The 24,390-nt window shown below is 43.7% G+C and overlaps 1 long non-coding RNA gene across 1 annotated transcript; it reads left to right on the plus strand.

The window, feature by feature from the left end:
* Window positions 1–256: 256 nt before the first annotated feature.
* On the plus strand, window positions 257–3,781 carry LOC309337503. Its single transcript, XR_014154368.1, has 2 exons — window positions 257–619; window positions 3,260–3,781. It is a non-coding gene; the product is annotated as an uncharacterized lncRNA (long non-coding RNA).
* Window positions 3,782–24,390: the final 20,609 nt, after the last annotated feature.

Here is a 24,390-nt window from a genome sequence, read left to right on the forward strand (position 1 = left end):
CAGTTTTTCCCAAAGAATCCTGGGAGCTGTAGTTTGTTAAGGGTGCTGAAAGTTGTTCTTTCACAACTTTCTCCTATTCTCCACACAGAACTACAATTCTCGGAGTTGTTTTAACAGTCAATCCCGCTTCACAGGGAACTTGAGAAGTGTAGTTCTGTGAGAGGAATAGGGGCCTCCTAACAACTCTCAGCACCCTGAACAAACTACAGTCCCCAGAATTCTTTTGGGGAAGGATCTTTCCCAAAGGACAGTTGGTAGCTGCATGTGGTAAGGTGTTCCCACATTGTTCCCAGCCAGGATGACACAGGAAGTTCCCGTACACTGAGTTGGACCATTGGTCCATCTAGGTCAGTTTTGTCCACACTGACTGGCAGCAGGTCTCCAGGATTTTAGCTTCCAGAGTGTTTCTTGGCCCTATTTGAAGATGCTAGGGATCAAACCTAGGATCTCCTGCATGCAGGGCAGATGCAGCCTCACAGAGCTACATTATAGTCCAAGCTCTCTGGGGGACCTGGGGCCACTCAAAATCTCCCAGGCTAACCAAACCTACCTCACATGGTTGTTGTGAGGATAAAATGGAGAGGGGAGAGCTCCGTACACGACCTGCAGCTTCATAAAGGTAATGGTGACATATAGATGTAATAAATTAAATAACAAATAAATAAGCTCCCAGGGACATACAGGTGTTTCTGTTTTTGTTCTAGTATCTATTTTGCACTCTCTCAAAAGCAATTTTTTACATATGCTTTTGTTTTGAACTATTGTTACTTGGTCCTAAGCTCTGGGTAGAAACTCATTCTGGATATAGGAGTGGGGGGTGGGGGGAAACAACAACAACAGACTAGTTTCAAACGAAGCTTGCAGCCTACACAGAAGCCTGAAACGGAGCAGGAGTTTTATTGTCAAAACATTCCCACACAACTGCCGATTGTTAAGTGCGATCTTGCTCTTCCTGTCAAGTGCATGGGGAAGGGAGACGCGACTAAGGGGGCCTGCTGCCTACACAGCAATATATATATATATATATATATATATATATATATATATATATATACACACACACACACACACACACACACACACACACACACACACACACACACAGCCTGTGCCTGAGAAGAAAATAGGTACACTCGCAGCACAAGCCTATGCCTGTTTACTCAGAAGTGAGGCCTACTCGATGAAGCTTACACCCAGGTGAAGTGGGCTCAGAACTTGCAGCCTCGTTTGACCTTCAGCATTCAGTGGGGTTCACAGTGGGGTCAAATGAACAAGGCAAGACGCATGATGGCGCATCTCGTGTGAGAAATGCCCCAAAATGTTAATGTCAAAATAATCTTAACAATACTCAAAGCTTGTTTACTCACTGAGGCAAATTTTTATACTTTGCATTTTTGCTCACTCCCAAAATACTAAGAGTTGCACTCAACTAAATTATTGCACTTGTGGAACAAACTTAGCCAGTTCAGTAGAGTCCCCCTGTCTCTCCACCCTCCACAAACACCCTGCACCTCCCCTAGATCCGCTCTGGAGGACTGGGAGAACCCCCAGAGCAGATTTACGAGGGAGCACAGGAGGAGGAGAGCAGGGTGAGGGTCCTTGGCACTCACAGTAGTTGCTCTGTGTGCACAATGATTTCATTAGATGCAACCGAATACATTTTCAGTCGAGAGACCTGTGGCACATTACATTCATTGTGCCATAAAATTTTAATATACCAGAGCCTAATATGTCAGATCCATGAAACAGGGACCTACAACAAAATGTTGCAGTGGGTAGTGCTTCTCTTCAGTGTTTAGTCAGCCATGCTGTCCTTCAGGAATCTCCATTTCATTCCCCCATCCTTTCTTAGTTTTCCATTTTCTGTCCCGCAACAGTCAGGCCCCATCTGCGCTATACATCTGAAGCAGTATTATACCATTTTAGACAGTTATGGCTTCTCACAAAGAATCCTGGGAACTGTAGTTTGTTTAGGTTACTTCAAGTTTATAGGAGACCCCCACTTCCTCTCACAGAGCTACAGTCAGTCCCTTTTTTAAGGGAGCTCTGGAAATTTATGAAGGAAATAGGGGTCTCCTAGCAATTCTTGTGATGGTGTACAAAGCCCTGAACAACTTAGGCCCAGGATACCTTAAGGAGCACCGTACCCCATTTGTCTCTAGTCAAGCACTGTGACCGTATAGGGGAATATTATTAATGGTCCCCCATAGACCAGAAACATCACTCATGTCTAGTAGAAGTCATGCCTTCAATGAAGCAGACTCGACTCTATGGAACTCCCATTAGAAATCAAGCAGGCACTGTCACTCCTCAGTTTTGGACACCGGGTTAAAATGGTTTTATTTCAGGAGGCCTTTGTAGTATGAATGCTGTTCTAATGTTTCCATTTTCTGATGTGATTTCCATTTTACATTTTGTATATTGTGTGTTATATTTTTTTCTATAAGCCACTTTGAAACTTATAATGAAAAGTGGGACTGCGGCAGCTCTTCATCTTATCTATGGTGTCTTTTCTTAAACATCAGGAGTCAGAAAAAAACAGTGGCTGAAGAGAAGGGTCTGTGGCCTTAGTGGCTGACAGTGGCTCTCAGGGAAGCCAGTTCCAAGAGTCACCCAGGGTTGCCATTTGACTTGACTGCCCCCTACCTCACCTTCCCTTATTCTTTTTATCTCATCTCCCCCTGCTCACTCCAGCATAACAATTTCCCTTTCGGAAATGTTTATAGTAGTCAGGGGTCCTACTTGAGGACTGTCCTGTATTTGATGGGCTGTCAGAGGATAGTCTGAAGGCATCTATCAGAGGAAGGCCTGTCAGAAGATATCTGAAGGCATCCTCTGTTTGAAGGGCTGTCCAGTCAAAGTCTGCTTGAAAATAAGGAATAAAGGAAAATACACTTTTCCAAAGTAGACAGTCTGAGAAAGTATGGTATATAAAAGGAGCTGCCACCATCATGAAAACATAAAAGGCTCTCTTGGTGATACCATAGTGTCCCTTTAGAAAAAAGACCTGGGTGCTTTTGGAGTATGATGAAGACCTTGCAGTTCACCCTCAAACATTCCCCCTGATCACTGATAATGGTTGGTGTATGTGCTTGGTCACCATAGAGATGGGGAACTGTATTGCTGTGATTTTATAACCACTGTATGGCTTTATCTTTTTCTACACTGCTTTTAGATTTTTAAATATTACATGGATTATAGGTATTTTAAAACAAATGAATGAAAGGCTAGTATAAAGTGTCCCCTTCCCGCCCTACAGATGAGTGTTGTTTGACCTGCAGCCTTGCAAATGTTGTTGGACTCCAACTCCCATCAGCCCCAGCCAGCATGGCAAATAGTCAGGGACGAGGGAAACAGCTGTCCAGAAACATCTGGAGAACCACAGCTTCCCCACTCCTAATGCAACAGTCTGCCTTCTTTGTGACACAGCCTACTAGCACCTGAGATAAGATTGATGGAGCGAGACTGAGGCAGGACAGCACCTCTTCTCTAGTGGCACCAAGGTAGGTTGAGCTCTCTCTTGTCGGAAGGCCCATCCTCCATCTTTCCTCTCAACTTTCAGAAACATTGTGGAAGCAGTTCTTTTAAAACATTTTTTCTTGTCTGATCCCAACTGAGTATTTCTTTTCAGCTGCTCTGTTTGCTTTTCCTATACAGTAATTGACGTTAAGCTATAGTGTTTTATCTTTCGGCTGTTGATTTTATAATTTAGCTTTTGTAAGGAACTGGCTTTTGGAGCAGCATGAAAATGTCGGAATAAACAAACATACATAAATAAAAAGGGTTGCCAGATCTCATAGCTTGACTTGAAGTTTCTGCGGCTGCTTCTTACGATCTCAGGTTGGGGAGTGGGGCAGAGTTAAAGGGTCTGGAGACGTTATGCCTGGCTTGAGAGCTTTTGTTATTTGCTCCATCCACCTCTATTCCCTTTCGTAACTCCTTCCCTACTGCCAGACCCGTTTGGGAGCTCCCAAGTGGATCAGACCCCAGCCCAAAGCTGCACAGTTTACATTTGGCACCAAATTTAAGCAGTATGAAATGCATCCTAAGGCTTCTGGGTGTTCCAATGCTGTGGCCATTCCACACCTGAAGCAATAGGACATCAGGTGAGTGACAGGTGGGCATGGTTGGTGGGGCAGGGAACTACCTGGCCACAGATTCGGCCTTTGGGTTCCCATCCATGTGCTAGAGGGGTTGCTAGCTGCCCCCTTCAATCCAAAATCTCAGGGTCTGAGCCTCAGGAAATCTGGAAACCCTTTTCACAAGCTAGAAATAGATATTTTCAGTGTAATCTGACATGTTACTCTTTAGATTTCTTTTTGTTGTTTGGTTCCAGAACCATTAAGGTGGCAAGCTTGATTATAGGCTTTTTCTCCTCAGCACTCCTCAGGCTAAATGTATTTGTTAAAGGGTTGCATATATATATATATATATATATATATGAGAGAGACTTTGATTTATGAGTCCTGTACTGTAGTGTAGGCTTTAAGAAGCCCTGGCAATCATGAGACTTGTCATAAAATCATGAGGCTCTTCATAGGAGTTGACAGCTTTGGATATTTCACTTTAAATAGTCTGTGAGTCTCTTTGAGGCCTGCATTGCTATCCCACAAAACAGGTTTTTGGGTGGGTGGGTGGGTGGGTATATATATTTTTAAATATTGTTTGGAACGTAATCAGCAAATGGCATACTAAAAGAAGCTAGAGGTTATGTACTAAATGGTTAAAGCAAATTTATATTTCACTCTTCTGCATAATAGTTAGCTCCACTGAGTGCAATGGGACTTAATTCCAGGTTAGTATGCATAGAATTGCAGCCTAGGTGGTAGATTACACTTGAGGATTCTCATGAAAAAGCTTTCTCCTGTATCTGTGTGGGTATTCATATCATTTTAAGATGTTCTGAGATTTGCTGGAGCCAATCCAAACTGGACAGCAAGCTGCTGCTGGCTTGGCCCCTCTAAAAGAAGAGGGGACATTGAGATCCCAGGGATAATGGGAGCCACTACGGCTGATAGGATTCACATAAGGGAGTGAATGAGTTAGGCTTAGAACTCCTGCCTCCAAAGTGCATAGAAGAACTGACATTAGATCCCAGGGACAGAGAACAGCATCTAATTAAAGGGCATTTGTCACATATCTATAATTAAAATACAAATATGTCATATGCTGTGTCTGCCTATAAATACAGAAAACAGGCAGCCAGCAAAGCCAGCTAAAGGACACCAATCAACCCTCTTATTTGTCAAAACAGAAAATGTCTTTTTGCGGGGGAAGGGAGGACCATATGAAAGGTTTTTATCAAGCTGGAAGAAATGATCCTTGGTTAGAGTGCCCATGAACCCCCTTGGCATCTACCCACCTAAATGCAACTTCAGCCTTTTATGTTGGAAGCAGGGAATCAGTGTAACTGCTCAAACAAATGCTGTCTAATATTCTGGCATTAATAACCCAAGTCGCTTAACTCCATTGCAATATGTATGTATTTGCACAGAATCAGAAACTTGAAGGGTGATAACCAAGCTGTTCATTTCATCACATAACTTATACTGTCTGCTTCATCACACTGTTATAAGAATGTATCTCAGGAATGTGACATTACAGCAGTTTTACCGATACTTTTCCTTTAGTAAAAGGAAAGAAAAATAGAAGGATTGTTGGCAAGAAGGTGATATCAGAAGCACTCTTCCTGCCCAAGGTTACCTTCTGGGGGATGTCTGCAAGAACAGCTATACTAAAGCAATAAAATAAAATAAAGTAATCTCTTTGTAGTTGCCTTGGAAAGAAGTTGAAAGAGAAGTGAAGAGAATGCTTCAGGGTTGTTCAAAACCATACTGGATCTCTCAGTGGCTTTTGATACCATCAACCAGGTATCTTGCTGGACTGGCTCATTGAGGTGGGAGCTGGAGGCACAGTGATAAAATGGTTCCATCCTACCTACACAGCTGCTTTCAGAAATGGCAGGGAGGTGGGGGATCTTCTCAGTTCCATGGCACCTGTGCAAGGTTCAATCTTGCCCCCCATGCACTTTAACATCCATATCAGAGGTGGGGAACCTGTGGCCCTTCAAGCTGTTGCTCCCATCACTCTGACCATTGGCAGTGCTGGCTGGGCTGATAGGAGATGGGAGTCCAATAAGATATTGGTAGGGTTACAAGTTCCCTATTCCTGATCTACATGAAGCTGCTGGTTGAGATTCTCAGAGGACTTAGGAATGAGGTGACATCCATATGCCGATTACACCCATCTCTATTTCTTGTTTGCATCAGAGTCACATGAAGCTGTGCAGGTACTGAGCTGATGTTTGGATTCAGCACTGTTGCTTGAGGCCTAGGTGTTCTCGGTGGTGAGGAGTGCCTTGGGGTGATTTGACAGCTGCAACCAATCTTGGATAAGGATTGCTTGGCCACAGTTTCCTGTGCTCTGGTACAATCCTGTTAAGATTGTTCTAATGTCTTATACATGGGGCTTCCCCTGAAGATGACTTGAAAGCACCATGTGGCTGCCAGAATTTGACTGGTACAGCCAGGAGGAATCACAACTGGCTTCCTATTTCCTTCTGATCCCAGTTCAAGCTGCTGGCTGTTATCTGGATGCCTGAAGCAGCACCTCTCCCTATACCAGCCATGCTTTAAAAGCAGCAGAGGGGGAACTTCTTCACATTCCACTGTTAGGCAAGTGATACGGGGCAGGACCTTCTCTGTGGTGGCCTGCTGTTCGTGGAATGCCCTTCCCCTACAGCTGCACGAGATGACAGCTATGGGTTGTCTGTTTTAATTTATAAATTTAAAATTTATTATAATTTATAAGAAATATCAAAATGTGTTCCAAAGCTCATAAAACAAATAAAACTAAGAAAATCTATGTGACGTGTGTTACAAGAAACACAAAATCAAAATCATGGTCAGAAGAGCTTATGCAAGTCAACCAATCAGTGATTAGCAAAGAGTCAGTAGCACCCTCATAAAATTGGGGAAAGGGTTATGTCCTACCATCACCTGATTTTTATTCCAAAAATTATTAAGCAGGTTCCATGCAGATTCAAATTTGTTAACCCTTTGTTTTCTCTGCCTAACGCAAATAACCAATGTAATGATAACATTGTTGTCATTTTGGTATTAAGTGAAAACTTGTGTGTTTTAGCTTTTTAGGTTTTTTTAAATGAGCAAATGTTTTAACCTTCTCCTCTGTTAAGCCGTTTTTAGTTTTTGTTTGCCAGTGATTCAACTGATTTTTTTGTTTTAAAAAATTATAATTATATTGTTCCCCCATCGTGGTATCAAAATATGAAGGATGGGGTATAAAACATATAAACAAATAATTAGTTAATTGGCGGAAAGCATTAGTGAAGACAAAGTTGCCAAGCATATAGAACAAGTCTTGGTGAAGAAGAATCAGCATGGCTTCTACAAAGGAAAGGCTCCATATTGCTAACCTTTTACAACACTTGGAGAGTGTCACTTAGTAAGTTGATAGGGATGGTCTAATAGGCACAGTGTACTTGGATTTTCAAAAAGGTTTTGATAAAACTCCTCACCAAATGCTCCTGAGTAAATTTAGCAGTCATGGAATAAGAGGGCAGGCAGGACTGGCATCAGGGTAAGGGTTGTTGTGTACCTTCCTAGACCCACATCCCTGCAGTGAGGCCACTGCCATGCCCTAAAGACTCCTAATTCTGCTACTCATTCTCTTTGTGCTCTCTCATTCTCTCTCTCTCTGTGTGTGTGTGTGCTGGAAACAATTTTAATGCACTTTTAATAGGTATGTAACAAGGCAAGACAATATGATCACTCTAAAGAAGGGTTGTCTCTATCATTGTTCACTTGCTGACTCCTGGCATGTAGGCCTGCTTTTCTCCTGCTGGTTGGTTGTGTGCATTGGGCCCGGAGGAAGAGAGCAAGTGACTGGGCAACGGTGCCTCAGAGAAAGGTAGGAAGCCCACAGAGAGAGGGCCCTCGCTGAGACTATCATGCCCAAGCAGGGACCCCAAATCTGGAGCTGACATTGAGAGCAGGTCCTCTTATGGAACCAGGTCTGGCTAAAGAACAGGAAGCCATGATCAGGGATAACTGGACAGTTCTTACAAGGGAGGGATGTAAGAAGTGGGGTTTTCCATTCAAAACCTCCCCAAGTGCACAGTGCTGTTTGTACCATTTGATTAAGTGCCCCCATTTGATTAAGTGCAGTCTTTTCTTAATCCCTTGCTTTGAATTTTAATTCATTTTCAGTTAATCTTTGTACTTATTACATCTGTAAGTCCATACATCTTTGTACCTATCATACCCATCAAAATCAAGAGATTTTGAAAATGTGTCTCTACAGCCTTGACACCTTTTAAAAAATAATAAGATGAAACCATATATTCTTTAGAAATCTACATTCAGCACTTCCTGACATTACTTCTTGTGTCCTGTTTAATCAGATGCCTTTGTATGGGATTATCAGCCTTCTGCACAGGGTCAGCAGTGCTACTAGAGTGAAGCAATAGCCTTAGCCATCAAAAATTGGGTGCCATTGAACTAACTTGGGCATCAAATATGAACTATATTTTACAGTGAGGGTGTGGCTCTTCCATCCCTGTCCTTTTTCTGCGGTTTCACCTAAGTCTATGCATTATATATCCACTGCAAAGATCTTTCTTTCTACCGTACGACAGCCACAAGCACCATGTATATTTAGAGTCTAAATTTTAGTCAGATACTTTTTTGTTTCTTTCTTGGCTTTCTGTTTCCATTCCTCCCACTGAAGAAGGAACTGATAGCTCTTCCCCACCGTGGAAGCTGGGTTTTGGCACCTCTGTTTTTCTTTGAGCACAAAGGAAGACGGTGGGTGCATAAAACAGCTGATGTTGGTGGAGCATTACGAGATATTTTCTGCAGAGTAAACATGCTTCCCAAGACTAGGAAAGGGATCCCTTATGTTTACCGCAGCGGGGTAGGGGAACAATATTCTTTTCACATTCCCTCTGCAGCCCTCTTGCCCTCTCCTATTCAGAAGAAGACTGACTCCCCTGCCTGGTGATGTTCACTGCCCCTTCTTATTATGGGAGGCACACTCTGCTCACATTGTTCTCCTGAACTACCCACCAATTAGGAGCAACAAATGATCTATTTATATGCACACAATTCAGAGGAATAGACACACTTGCACAAAGCGGAGACCACACACAAGCGCACACACATATATACACAACAAACTAGCACAAACAGGAGACAGGGTCTGCTTCCTTAATTATCTCCTGGAAGCCAGAACAATTAGAAGTCTGCTTTTTTCCCTCCTTTTATTGTTCTTGGCAAAAAAAAGGTTAATTAAACTCTGAAAATACCCTTCCCCCCACCAAGCATGAGACTGTTAATTTTCTCTTTATATTGGTATTTAATTAATTCCTGCAAAGACTCTGACTATTTTTTATATAATTTCTCCCTTTGTTTCCTTCCTTTCCTCCCTCTCCCCCCTCTCTCTTTCACTCTCTCATTGTTAATCCTCCCATATTCAGGGTTTTCCCCCTCCCTCTTCTGTCTTCCCCAGATTTGAAATTCTATTACCATTTCAGAAGGCAGGCGTTTGAAGAGAAAATTGAATACCCGTCCAGTCTTGATAAGAAGGGACACTTGGTACTAGCAGCAATTTGTGCAGCACCCCCCCTTTTTTTTTTGCAAAGACCCCATTCCTCCATTCCCATTCATAATGCTTGTAATGTGTAAGGGAGAGAAAATTAAAAGGGGTGTGTGTGTGTGTGTGTGTTGGGAAGAGGAGGTGATGGGGTGGTGGTGTGGGCTGAAACGGAATGAATTGTCACATCTCTCTTTGAATTAGCATTCCCTGTCTCCTTTCTTTCCATAGTAAATGTGTCATGGCAACAAGGCGTTGTACTTCTGCCTGGTGCTCTGTGAATAACATATTGTGGCTTCTATGACAAGCTTTGGAGGGATCTGCCTGCACTTTCACTGGTCCAAATACTCTCCTCCTCCTCTTCTTTCTCTCTTGCACACACTTTTTCTTTTACTGGAAAGGCTTCCCATCTCTCAGGCACACACCTGGAATAAACACCACTCTGTAGCCAGGGCTGACCATTTCTTCTCCATTTGTGCAGGGAGGCTTTTGAAGGATCCAGAGGCCCTTGAACCATATTCCGTGGCCTCCTCCTCCCTCCTCCCTCCTCTGAATCAGGGCTCCCCAAATCCATCTGTATTGATATGAACACAGGCATTTTCTCTTGTCCTGCTAATTTCACACTACATTCCTGTATACCTGGTTATTCTGCCCTTGATGTTGCTCGGGATTTAATATTATAATTCTTCTGCAAATAGAAATCACATTTGTTTGTAATGCTTTAGCATTGAGTGGGGGGCCTACGACCCTCCAGCTGTTGGGAGCATAATTCCCATCTTCCCTGACTTTGACCATGCTAGCTGGGGCTGATGAGAGCAGCCACATACAGTTGCCAAAGAAAGAGGACCAAAGAGGGTATATTTGCATAAGATGCCGTCTGTCCTCAGTTAAAGCTATGCTCAAGGCAGCTTACAACATGAAAAGATTTACATAATCACCAGTGCTATTTTTCCAGAAAAAGAAGTGCCGAAACTCAACATGAACTCCAGGTGAAAAAAAGCCCTGATAATTACAAACATAACAAAAGTAGTCATGAACAATAAATGAAACACATCGAAACGCGCATAACCATGTTGCATGTATAGATTCAAATTCAGGAATAATTACTATAATTTAAATAGAACCGCATCTCACTAGAGTGGGGAAGACTGTGGCCAGGTGCCTGCCTGCTCAGTCTGCTGTCTAGTTAATGGGAACGTCAAGACCCCTCTTGCTTGCCCTTCTTGGAGTTATTTATTTTTTCAGCCAGGCTTGGACCAGACAGCCCTCTGAAAAACAGGACATCTGAAGACAGAGGATTAACCTCTGGCCATCTTTCCACTAGAAGCCTGTCCTCTGTAAAGTGGTCCACCGGGCCAACTTTACAAGATTCTTTGCTCAGGGAGGAAACCGGGCCCATCTTCCTGGTGCTCTCAGGCCAAATATGTCACAACAGGTACCCTTGAAGGAGAGCAGCAGTGTGCGCATGATATCTCTCTGGATTTACAGTTGTTAGTTACAAATGTACGGTAGCTTTCTTCACTTTGTGGATGCATGCTAGTGGAAGTGTTGTATGATAGGTAGTATAATAGGTAGACCCGGCCTACACAGCCTGTGATCCCCCTGCAAGGCAAACACAGTCCATGGATGGGTTGGCTTTGGCTTGTTGAGTCACAGGTTATACACTGGACATTTTCCATATGCTGGCCAGACGCATGGCATTCCAATGAAAGGAGTGAATAATTAACAAGCAAATATTTTTTGTTATCAACAATTTTCTTATAATAAAACACATATCAATGCATTATACAAAATTTTGTGCTGAATACAAGAATAACAAAAGGCACGTATCATAACCAAAAGTTTTCTTAGCACCTGCCAAAGCAGGTTGTTGTTTTTTTTTTAAAAAAACCAGACTGTCTATTGTTATTAAAACACAATAAAAGCATATAATTTACAGTTTAAAAAGTGTGTTGCTAAGCTGAGAGAGGCCATAAAGTTTGTAACCTTTTCTAGAACTTCAAGGTCCCACATTTTTAAGAGCTGGTCCTAGGATATTTAGAGGTGTTTTCACACATTACAGTAAGCTGATGTACAATCTGTGTACATACGGTAAATAGTTGAGCTGTATAGTATTCACATGTAACATTCAATGAGTGTACTATCTCTGTACGCAACAGTTTGGCCATACAAATCAACAAGGGTGCACTCTTTGTCATAAACACTTGTACTTATATAGAGACAGCTTGCACATATATTCAGTATAACATGTGAACAATCTGGAAAGCTCAAATGAAAGGACCTCCTTAGGACTGTGAATTGCATACACACAGAATTTTGAACTGGGTTCAACATTAATTGTTCCAACAATGTTGGTGTTCATTTTATTTCTTTGTGCATCATCCACATGGTTTTTCTATCCATATGTTTCCACAGCGGTGTGGGAAGAAGCCACAGAGAAATGCCACCCATATTGCTCCAGTGCTGTGTTAGGTAGCCTCATGACATGAACTCTGATGCAACAGTTGCAGGATCCCTGTGGCACCAAACAACCTAATCCACTGCAGCTTTGATATAAATGCAGACTCTGCCAGCTAGGCAGCTTGAGTGCCACTTCCATTGTTGGGTGGATATATTGTCATCTTGGAAGTTGCCCTTAAGCTGTTTCCTCAGAATATCTGGGAGCTTTCTTAGTGTAAGAAGAACACTCACATTTTTGCTTTCGTCATTGCAATAAAAAGCAGATTGTGTGGTGTGGTCAGGGAAACTATATTAAAGTTTCAATTTAAATTGCAATTTAAGAAAGAGGAAGTATATTTGCAATTTTAAAGAAACAAAACTTTGGACAATCTCTGGTGAGTGTAAATATGGAAGAATCTCTCCCCCCCCCCCTCTCTTGGAAAGTGCTTTTTAGGGGCTACATCTGGTCTGCAGCTTCTCCCTGGTTCCATACAGCAGCCTGCTTGCTAATTGCTTGGATTATTTGCCTGGTAGTGCTTGTCACAAGAGTCTAGCCACGTGGAGGGCCTGTGCTGTCCTTTGCTGTTTTGACATTGGCTCAGCCATGAGACTCTTTCCCTACATCCAAGAGCTGCGTTTCCACCTCTTATTTCCCTGCTAACAGCTTTCTCCCGAAAGGGAGCACATTAGGGAAGTGAGAAGTTCACCCTGACTGCACCGGCTGGGAGCACACACAACAAGCTACCAAGTCACGTTGTTTTTGTTTTTGCTGTTGCCGCTGATCAGCTCTCAGTGAAGGGCCTTCCACTCCTGCTGCACATGCTTTCTCTAACTTCTTCTTTATTTGCTGGGATCTCATCAGTGAGAGGCAGCTGTCAATTCAGCCAACAAAATTGTCAGGCCCAAAGGAGAATCAGGGCTTCAGTTCCCACTCTTGATTTCTGCTCATAACCCAACAGGTGGCTCTGTGGCTGCTGTTTGCACCCTTCCTTAAATGTTTCCTATGACATTGCAGTGGTTGTGAAAATGTGTGAAACAAGGGGTGGCATTGAGCTAAGGCTGTGCACACATTACTGACTTTAAATGCAGCTAGGTTGTTGTTTTTCTTAATTCAGGTTGAAGCTGGTTTGAGGAAGTGTGTCAAAACACAGTATTTCATAAAAAAAAGACAGGTTATATATGGATTGTTTCTATCATGCGTACACTGCTTCCCAAACCAGTGGTGGGAACATACCGGATGCAGAGTAAACAGGCGTGTGTACACAGCCTAAGAGTTACTCAGTATACACCCACTGAAATTAATGAATGTGACTAAGTTAAGTTGTGAATTTCAATGAGTGATATTCAGCTAAGTTTTATACAGAATAGACTCACTCATATTATGCAGCATGACTAAGTTAGGTTCATTCATTTCAGTGGGTCTGCTCTGAGTAAAGCTTCATTGAATACCACCTGATTATTGCCAAAGACCTTGCACATGATAGATTGGTTGGCATCTGTCTGTCTCGGGAGACAATGGAGGAGGGGGCCTTTGGTAGTGAAGTCAAACTGCAGGAAGGTTTTGCACATGCTGGAGAGAAATAATTTGTTGCAGCTGGAGCAGATGAAGGCATCCAGTTGTGCTGCTGCAGATGCACCATGGCGTTTCTTCTCTCTGTATTCCTCCCAGCAGTCATTCCTTCTCTGGTCACTGCTATGGATGCACGACCTGACTGTCTATCTCCAGGCACTGTGATTGTCTGCAAGGGTGGGGTTGATGTTGCCAGCCATCATGTCATGTTTGTAGACATCTTTCTGATGCAGAGTTGGTTGGCTAACGGGCCTGATGCCTGAAGCCAGCTCCCTGTAGAGCACATCCTTGTGGATCCTGTCATCTATGTCAAGGCAGCATAGACATTGCTGAGATAAGAGTGCAAACATGTTGGGAATATGGGCTTGGGAGAGCACATCTTTTGTCTACTTGGGTTCCACCATAACAGGCAACCTCTCCATCAACACTGAGCTGGACAAGCATATTGGCAAGGCAGCTATGGCGATGGCTCGCCTTTCTAAAAGGATATGGGAAAATGCAATGCTAATATCCAATACTAAGATGAAGGTCTACCAAGCTTGTGTGCTGAACACGCTGCTTTGTGAAAGTGAGTCGTGGGCAGCTTAGAACCAACAGGAGCGATGCCTCAACGCCCTCCACATGCGCTGCATCCAGAAGATTCAAGCTGAAATGTCAGGACCCTGTGTCCTGGCTTATCTACCAACCTGTCACTGAAGACAGCCGTCATTGACCATGAGCTGAAAATGCTCAACACAGATGTTGCTGCTCTACAGGAGACCAGACTCGCTTCAAATGGCTGCTTCTGAGATAAGAACTACAACTTTTCCTGGCAAGGAAAGCACCCAGAACCACCACGTATTCACAGTGTAGACTTCTCAGTGAGGAACGCCCTTCTGTCTGCCACAGAACCACTAATCAAGGGCTCAGAATGCTTGCTTTTCCTCTGCCTCTCAACCACCTCTGGTCCCGTTAACATCTTGACCATCTACACTCCCACTATGTGCACATGATATAGAATTACATAAATTATGAACCAGCAATGGACCAGTAACAAATATTTTTTCTTTTATTTTCTTTTGCAAGTATCCAATTTTCCAGTATCTGCTACCCTCTCAAGGATGAGCAGATCCTCAAAACAGAGCACGGAGTTAAAGAAATTGCTTTCCCAAGGCCAAAGCAAGAAAAGGCATCAGTGCCAGAAACTGAACTCAGTCCCTTTTCATCTTGTGATGGCTTCATAACCACATGAGACCATTTCTTCAGTCCCCTTCCCCCTCCCCAAATCACATGCTAAGGGAGTGGGAGAGATGAGCTGCTGGCAAGACTCCCTCACCCACTTCCCCATTTTTAAGGGAACTTGGGCCAGCGGAAGGCTCTGTGAAAACAACCTGCCTGGTGTGAGCCCATTTCTGAGCTGGGAGGGAAGGAGTGAGGGGGAGACAGATGGCTCCCTGAACAACCGCCAAGATTCTAGGGAAAGGTTCCTCAAGAAAACTGGCAGATACAAGTAGCTGCCCTGCCTGTGGGGATGATTTTTCTAATCGTGGAGAGATGTACAGAAATACGTTAGTCTAGTCCCGGAGTTAGTGCCTGCTTGTATTTGAAAGAAGCACCTTTTAAAAATTAAATGAAATCCTAAGTTAACAGGAGGATACACCCCCACAGAGTCTTTACTTTTTTCCAACTTTGCCATGGAAGGTAGCTGTGCATGCCAAGGACACAAGTGCTTTCGTAATGCATTTTGAGCCCAAAGGGATTGATGCGTATGGCTGGCTTGTTAAGTGACACTTGTGACAGGTGTCCTGTAGGATCTGGTTGGTAGCGTATGTGAGGGTCTACAGGGCCAGGTGAGATTGCTTGTGGTTTCCACCGAGTCCTGATGGAGTTAATGGTGGGTCAACTTTATTCCTCTTGATTCAGAATTGGCTCAATATTTCTGAGCTTTCTTGGAGAGCATTTAAAAAGTTCTCTTCTGGTTCATAATGCTTGTACCTTTGTGCTGGTAGTGCTGTGCTCGTGTGCATTTCCTGCTGGGAACTGCAGATCCTAACACCAATCACAGGGAGCTGCTTGCAAATTCACCCTGCTACCACCACCTCCTGCAGTAGCAGAAGGTGTGGTGAGGCAGAAGTATAGACCTCCCCTCTCAACACCAACATTGCTGTAGCTTACCTCAGTGGGGGTGGGGCAGGGGGTGGGGTGGGGTGGGGGTGAGGTCCACACCGCACAGATGCACCAGTGGAGTCAATCCAGCACTCCCAATCTTGCCGCTGCCTTGCCCCGCCCTGCAGCAATGCTGATGTCAAGAGAGTGGCTCTGCCTCATCACATCAGCTGCTGCTAGGAATGAGATAAGACTGTATTTTAGATCTGAATTGGAGCTAGCAAATCAGGAAAAATATTTGCAAGGAGCAATCAAGAACGAACTCAGTTAGGGGGAAGATTGCTCACCAAGGGAAAGACTGTGTGGTAGGTGGTCTGGGTGCATAGTTCACAACAATCCAAAAGAGTTTCATTGAGAGTAAGGACTTGAACATTAAATCATGTTTGCACATGCCTCTGAAAAGCTGCTGGGTTTGTAGATCATATCGTTTCACAGCAATCAATGAGAATTTTTTTGAGAATCAGGTGGGGTGGAGCTACAGCAATAGCCACTTGACCCCAGCATTGCTGCCACTTACCAGAAAAGAGAGGCAGGGGCATCTGAGGTTTGAGCTGTGCAATTATGCACCAGTGGGAGCATCATATCACTGCTGCTTTGGTCCTCCCTGTCCTGATATGCAGTGACACTGCAGCCAGGAGGCTATTGTTGCAGCTCTGCCCTGTCAAGAGCTAACATTAAAGGACTTTTCCACATGGACCTACAAAGCAGCTTGGTCAGCCTGAGCTGGTGGAGCATAGTGGCTAAAAGACTGAGCCATGAATCAGAAAACCTCAGCCAACATGCATGTCCTTTGGATGACATTCCCCGTTAAATGGAGCCTACCAAACAAGGCTAGCAGTGGCCGCACTAGAGACTTCTACAGTCGTAGTGCCGGGGGTGGGGGGGGACTTGTCTTGCATCCTGGGGGTAAGGCTGAATCCTATAGCTCCTCAGCTTTTATTACAGGAGTCTGTAGTAGAAGAGAAGAAGAAGAAGAGTTTGGATTTGATATCCCGCCTTTCACTCCCCTTCAGGAGTCTCAAAGCGGCTAACATTCTCCTTTCCCTTCCTCCCCCACAACAAACACTCTGCGAGGTGAGTGGGGCTGAGAGACTTCACAGAAGTGTGACTGGCCCAAGGTCACCCAGCGGCTGCATGTGGAGGAGAGGAGACGCGAACCCGGTTCCCTAGATTACGAGACTACCGCTCTTAACCATTACACCATTTTGGCTCTTAGTACTTAGTACAGTACTGTACTTAATTCTCCTTGTATCATATCTGCAAGAGTTATTCCCATTTTATAGATGAGATATATTTACCTGCCTAAGATGTGAATCGACCCAGATCTCCTATTTTTTCCTTATCCATCTAAGGACTTTTCACACCTTCAGGATTGTGTCTGGTGTCCTCTTTTCTGACGTCAACAAATTATTCTGATGGTTACAACATTACCGAACCAGGACTTGCTGCCTTTTGCAGAGAACCTGCGCATGAACAGTCTCTATGCATGGAAGCTTTATTTGGGCCTTCAGAGGAATGCACAGAAGACAGGACAGTGGGCAAAATTCCAGTCTCCCCTCGTCTGTGATCACTGAACAAGTGAAAAGGGCTTTAGAAGTCTGGTTTGAAGGAGGCTTGAGGGCACTTCTTTCTCTCACTGTAAACACTCCTGTACATGAGCAAGATTATGTAGAAGGTCACTTTATGTTTCTACTTGTATATTAGTAGGTAGATGAGTGTACGCATGCATGTGTATAGATGCACGCAGCAGAGGAAAGGTTTTTTTTTAGCACTATATGTCTATAAAGCAGGATGAGATTATATGCATGGTCCGATTTACAGAAAGGCGTATTTATATGTACAAAGGTATATGTGCATGTGTTTGACAGAGACTGTGTACATGTTTCTATGTGTATGAAGGAAAATAAGTGGTTTGTGGAAGGGGATGCAAATGTTTATCACTTTAAATGTGCCAGAAATCGACCAGAAGGAGGAGGAACAACACGAAGAATGGAAGAAATTTAATGATTATTTAGTTAAATTTGTTAAGCTAAAATAACTGGAAATAGCGTCCAGATACTTAAAGGGCTTAGGATTGTATCTATGTTAACTGATAAAATAATATGTTTAATACAAGAAGGAGAGATTTAAAGATGTTAATGTTTAATTTCAAGGGTATCGTTCTGCCCGGACACTGAGGTCCAGCTCCGAGGGCCTTCTGGCGGTTCCCTCACTGCGAGAGGCCAAGTTGCAGGGAACCAGGCAGAGGGCCTTCTCGGTGGTGGCGCCCGCCCTGTGGAATGCCCTCCCATCGGATGTCAAGGCGATGGACAACTACCTGACATTCAGAAGACATCTGAAGGCAGCCCTGTTCAGGGAAGTTTTTAATATGTGACATTTTAGTGTATTTTTTATCTCTGTTGGAAGCCGCCCAGAGTGGCTGGGGAAACCCAGCCAGATAGGCGGGGTACAAATAATAAATTATTATTATTATTATTATTATTATTATTATTATTATTATTACTATTATTATTATTATTATTATTAAAATTGGGATTTGGAAAACCATAATAAGGATATGAAATTCAACTAAGGGGAAACGAGGAAGTCGTTTTACAAAGTAAATAACTGTTATTTTCAATAAGGTTATGATTTATGTCTGCTATGTTTTGTTTGTTTTATGTTTTTGTTTGTCATCGATATTGTAAAAACTAATAAAATTTTTGCAAAAAACAAAAAATGTGCCAGAAATCTATTCTAGTCTTTGACCAGCAGATGGCAGTCATGGCTCCAGAGAAAGCCTTCATTGCAATCAGTCCCCAACAGTCCTTATCTTGTACTTTGCCACTCTCCATTTGTCCATTTCCCATCCCTTTGTCTGGCTTCCTCCCTCCGCATCACACCTGCTCTCCCTTTTGGAAACCCTGTCCTGTGGAAAGATGCCCGACTCCATTCTTATGCCTTAGAGCTGCAACCCCCAAGGCACTGATTTGATTGTTTTTTTGCGTGCTATTGCAAAGGCAGCCTTGCTCAGTCAGGATGAGCGTATCAGTTCTGGAAGCAGCCAAAAGAGGCCTCTTTCTAATTGCAAATCAACCTTGATTACTGCATCATTTCAATTCCGCAATGTATCTACAGCAGGTTATTAGATTTTTAGTATTGAATCCATTCGTAAAATGTAGTAATAATGATTGTTTGAAGTGGGATGGAGAGAAAAATTATATTAAGAAAGCAAATTGGAAAATTGAAATCAGTTGCAGGTATTCATAATACGATCTCCCATCAACCCAACTCCAATTATTGCAAAAGCACGTTAACAACATCCTTGAACACAGGAGCCTTTCAGAGACCTCTGCCAACATATTTTCAGATACCCTTCTAAAAAAATCCAAAACCGTGAAGACTAGACTCTTGCACTTGAATAGACTGAAAGTCTGCGCTAGTTACCAGAGTACATCAAGGAAGAAGAATGGCTTTGACCACTAAAACAGTGCTGGATAGCTTCAGATGTTCATGAGGGTTTGTTATCTCTGTTTTAGACCACTTTGGCTTTAATGCTAGCATTAATTATTCAGTCTTGAGAAGCAGGGTGAGGTGTCTAGCGCTGCAGGTGTTTTTACACGCCAGAAACTACCTTGCCTTCCCAAGAGTGTTCCGTTATGGACATTGCTAATTGATCACATCAAATATTAAAGTGACTAATACCCCCTTCCAAGATCCCAGCGATGACTCAAGAAGACACTGTCTCTGAGATGACTCAGCCTGAGTATTTACATAATGTCAACCAGATGTCATAAAAAAGGATCTGGTGTTCTGTGAGATGTTTTCAGGATGCAGGCATGCTCAAGGGAGCTGTTGTCCTAGTCAAGATGGTTTCCATCTCACTTTTGGATATGATGCTGAAAAAGAAAGGGGAGTTTGCTGGTGATCGCACTGATATTTGGGCAAGTTCAGGAAAAGGATTTACATTGCCTCCAAATCTACTTGCAGTTGCTTCCATGCCTTGACCCTCCTGCCTGTTAATGCTGTGTAAGCAATAGTCCCTCTTCCTGTTTTTAGTATCTATGTGTCTCTGTTCTTACCCCTCATGAGAATGGGCCTGATAGACCCTTTAAGACTGCTCCTTCTTGTGCCAGATAATTGACCATAAATTCCGACTGACCACTGGTTTTTCTTCCTGTGCCCACTGGGCCAACATGTGCAATGGTACCTCATTGTATGAAACGATGAATCACGAAAGATGCTCTAGGACAGAAATGGGGGACCTGTTTCCCTCCAGGTGTTGCTGAGCTACAACTCCCATCACCCTTGACCATTGGTCCTCATGTTGGTGGGAGTTAGAGTTCAACAGCATCTCGAGGGTCCCCATCCCTACTTTAGAATCTACTGGTGTGCCATGTGGAGACATGTGACTTCTAAGGTACTGTTTAGAAAAGCCTGCTGTAGATTCCATCTGTTCTCTCACAGGGATACTTGCCTGTCTTTTTTCTTGTTTCATCATGACCCAGAGCCATCTTGGAAGTTCACAGAGCCTGCTGCTATTTGCTAGCTGCTTGTCTCTGCTTTAAAAATATGGAACCAATAGGCAGCATTATACCAATCGTAGCCTGTAGTAATAAGATCCCAGGGTAAGAAGAGCACTAAGCAAGAAATGTGTCTTCAGGTCAGACCTCACCTGGAGTACTGTGTCCAGTTCTGGGCACCACAGTTCAAGAAGGACACTGACAAACTGGAACATGTCCAGAGGAGGGCAACCAAAATGGTCAAAGGCCTGGAAACGATGCCTTATGAAGAACGGCTAAGGGAGCTGGGCATGTTTAGCCTGGAGAAGAGGAGGTTAAGGGGTGATATGATAGCCATGTTCAAATATATAAAAGGATGTCACATAGAGGAGGGAGAAAGGTTGTTTTCTGCTGCTCCAGAGAAGCGGACATGGAGCAATGGATCCAAACTACAAGAAAGAAGATTCCACCTAAACATTAGGAAGAACTTCCTGACAGTAAGAGCTGTTCGACAGTGGAATTTGCTGCCAAGGAGTGTGGTGGAGTCTCCTTCTTTGGAGGTCTTTAAGCAGAGGCTTGACAACCATATGTCAGGAGTGCTCTGATGGTGTTTCCTGCTTGGCAGGGGGTTGGACTCGATGGCCCTTTTGGTCTCTTCCAACTCTATGATTCTATGATTCTATGATTCTAGGTTTCTTCTGCTTGCTTTGATTAATCATGGCTCTGCTTTTCTATTACTGATAAAGAAAACCTATCTTTTAAAGCACAAATATCTTATCCTGTGGTTGTGCTGAAAATAGGGGGCCTACCTACAAAATTTTAGCCTCATTGCTATTATCATCTTTCAAAATGAGGAAGGGGAATGATTGAGCTCGGAGAAACCCCTATGCTATCATATAATCTGGGAGACATGAGACTCCTAATTCATTTCAAGATTACTTCTGAATAAGGTTATTGACTGTCCAGGAGTGAAATGCACAGTAAATTGGTTGCAGACATTACCCGTGGGAGCTGTAGGTGCCCCTTGTAAAATATGGTGATCATAGCAGGGTGCCCAAGTGCAATGGAGGAAAACCCTTTTGCATCTTTAATGGTCGTGTAGAAGAGGGTATTTCGCAGTGCCACTTGCATGAGAAGTTGAAGAAATTCCTTCTTGCATGCATCTTCTAATGGCATAGAAACTCTTCTGCCTCTAGCCATATGGAAGCTGCCTTGCACTGAGTCAGCCCACAGGTCCATCAAGCTCAGTATTGTCTTCACTGACTGGCAGCAGCTTTCTTGAATTTCAGGCAGGTGACATTCCCAGCCCTGCCTGGACATGCTGGGCATTAAGCCTGGGACCTTCTGCATGTGGGGCAGGTGCTCTGCCGCTGAGCTACGGAGCTTCTCCGACCTGGTTAAGAGCACAACCTGGTATTGGAGCCCATTTCATAATCACAACTGCACTGCTGGTGTTAAAGAGAGAGAGAGAGGGGGGGGGAGGCTGGCTCGTGCTTTCAGAGCAGCCTGCCTTTTGTGATGGATGCCAAGTGTGATTTGTTCATAGCTAGGATGGAGGCTGAATAACATTCTTTGTTGCTGCCACTACTAGAAGTGAGTCGTATTCTGTTGCAGATTGGGCTTTGTGGAGCCCATCTCAGAACCTCGGCTGATCTGAAAGGGTCATTCCCAAGACAGAAGGATAACAATTGGATTCGGATCAGAGTGGAGCCAACAATCCTGAAGCAAGAACCTGGCATGGCTTTGCAGGGTCCCCCTTGAGCCTTTGGGCATCTTGAAGCATTCCTTCCTTCTCTCTCCCTCTCTCCCTCTCCCATTGTAACCTGCCCATTGTGCTGGGCATTCAGAACAGGTTTTACTGCTAAAGCTGCCAAGCCCTTGGATGTGGTATTCTCTCTCTCTCTCTCTCAACCCCCCCTCCCATCACTCCATGCAGAATGCTGAATAAATCAAGATGGTTTGGACTGAGCTGAAGTGAAATATTCCTTGTTTCCTTGCCCAGATTTGCTGTTTCCTTCCAGCTCTGAGGCACTGGCCCATATTGCACATTTGAATTTAAAAGCAGACATGCACTTGGGCTTTTTTCTTTTTTTAAAAAAAGAACTAATGAAATGGGATTGGGGTGGAGAGAGAGAGACAAAGAGAGTGAGAGACTTTTTTTTTTTTAAAAAAAAGACTTCTAGCTCCTGTGTTGTAGCCACTTTCCACGTACTCTCTCATTAATAGGGAATGTAAACCTTTTGCAAACTTTGCCAAGCAGAGCAAGGAGCTTTTGATTGGCGCCTGCTCCTGGGGAGCATAAGTGATTCAGCCAGGTGGGTGAAGAGTGGTGAAGGCAAGACGAGCGAGTGGGTTGCGAGAAGCAGAGGAGGGGAAGAAGGGCTCCCCGGTGAGGCCATCCCGCTGCTTGTTTATGCTTTTACCAGCCGAAGGATACAAGTGTGGTTTAGGAGTCTGGCTGGAGCACTGCGTTTGCTGACCAATTGGGCGAGGGCGGGGTGAGTCATTTTCTTCCAGCCAACTGTGCTTGTTTGCCATTATAAGCACTTTACATCAGCAATCAGTGCTAAGTGTGCTTATTTTATTTTCTTGTCTAATGGCTGGAGTTAGATCTTCTTTCTGGTCTGTGTCAGCACTAAGGGTTGGGAGTCTTGGGACTGTTCCATGTGAGCTTCAAAATATGTTTGACCTGTTTGCTCTACAAAACCAAGCAGCTGTTCCGCTCTCACCCTACAGCCACCTAATGATGTTTGTAGCTTTAAGGCAGGATCTGTAGGGAAAGATTATTGCTCTGCTGCAGGAACCACGAGTGTGTGGCTCCCCATACTATTGCTGCACAGCGGCTGATGGGAGCAGTTGTCCAAACACATCTGGAGACTCACAGGTTCTCTACCTCTGCTCCACTGCATTTGATGTTAGCCACATACGATCATTGCATGATATGCCTGCTTGTTTAGACAGGTATGAAATTTGAAAAGCAAACTGGAGGGGAATGGGCAAGTGGACACGTCCTTTGATCACCTGTACCTATTTGGGCTGACTCCATCATTTCACAACTTATGAAAAAAATAAATAACTTCTCGTATGCAGAGTTACTCAGGAACTCTAAGAAGCCCAAAATTCAGAACAGTTTTGAAATCAGTGATTATAATCAGTGCAGTTTTTAAAAAGGTTCAGTCTGCCATCTTGATTTAAAACAATGTTTGACTGTATCCAGTCAGTGGAAGAGAGAGGGGAAAGTCCTGTTGTGCTTGCAGGAGTTCTTGTGCTGTCTTCTGTCTTGTGTTAGCTCAGGGTTTCCCAAACTTAGGTCTCCAGCTATTTTTGGACTATAACTCACATCATCCCTAGCTAGCAGGACCAGTGGTCAGGGATGATGGGAATTGTAGTCCAAAAGCATCTGGAGACCCCAGTTTGGGAAACCCCGGGTTAGCTGAATCTGCCCTGCTCCTTTGTTTTCAGTCTGTGCATAACTTCCTGCTGAAATCCTGCAGCTTTCCATACAAAGAATACTGTCATTTATCCCCTTTTTATCCCACTTTTGATGAACTATATCTCAAGAATGGCCCTGCAGACAGCAATAATGAAATAACTATGGGGAAGCACTGCAGAAAAACGAATGAAGTAGATTGATATGTGGACGGTCCATTATAAATCCACTCCTAAAGCACTATTGTTGTATCAATGACATGCTGCAGAATACATGCATGGCAGGGGAACCCACCAGTCTGGAGAGCCCTACATCACAGAACTTTCAGTCTACTGCTTTCTTGCTTTTTGTTTTCTTCCATTCTTCTATTTCCACTCATCCTATGGTCTCTCTCCTCAGCCTCTTCATCCTACTGGCTTCACAACCCCAATTCTGCCATGAAGCTCATTAGGTCGTCAGGGCCATTAGGAGGCCTCCATTGCTCAGCCTCAGTGGGTTGCTCCTGAGGAATAACCTCAGGTTGACAGGCATGGAGTTCTTGTAGCAAGGGCAGGATACAAATAGGATAAATACATACATATTATGTGGATATGTGCATTTCTACTTCATTTATCCTTTCATTTCTCTCACTCGTCCTCTTCCGTTGCATTCTTCCTTTTCCATTTGTTCTCTTTCTCCCTTTCTTTTCTTTCTTCCCATAAACACATGCTCTC

This window comes from Podarcis erhardii (assembly GCF_964252035.2).
Source record: "Podarcis erhardii genome assembly, chromosome: 2".
NCBI classification, from domain to species: Eukaryota; Metazoa; Chordata; class Lepidosauria; order Squamata; family Lacertidae; genus Podarcis; species Podarcis erhardii.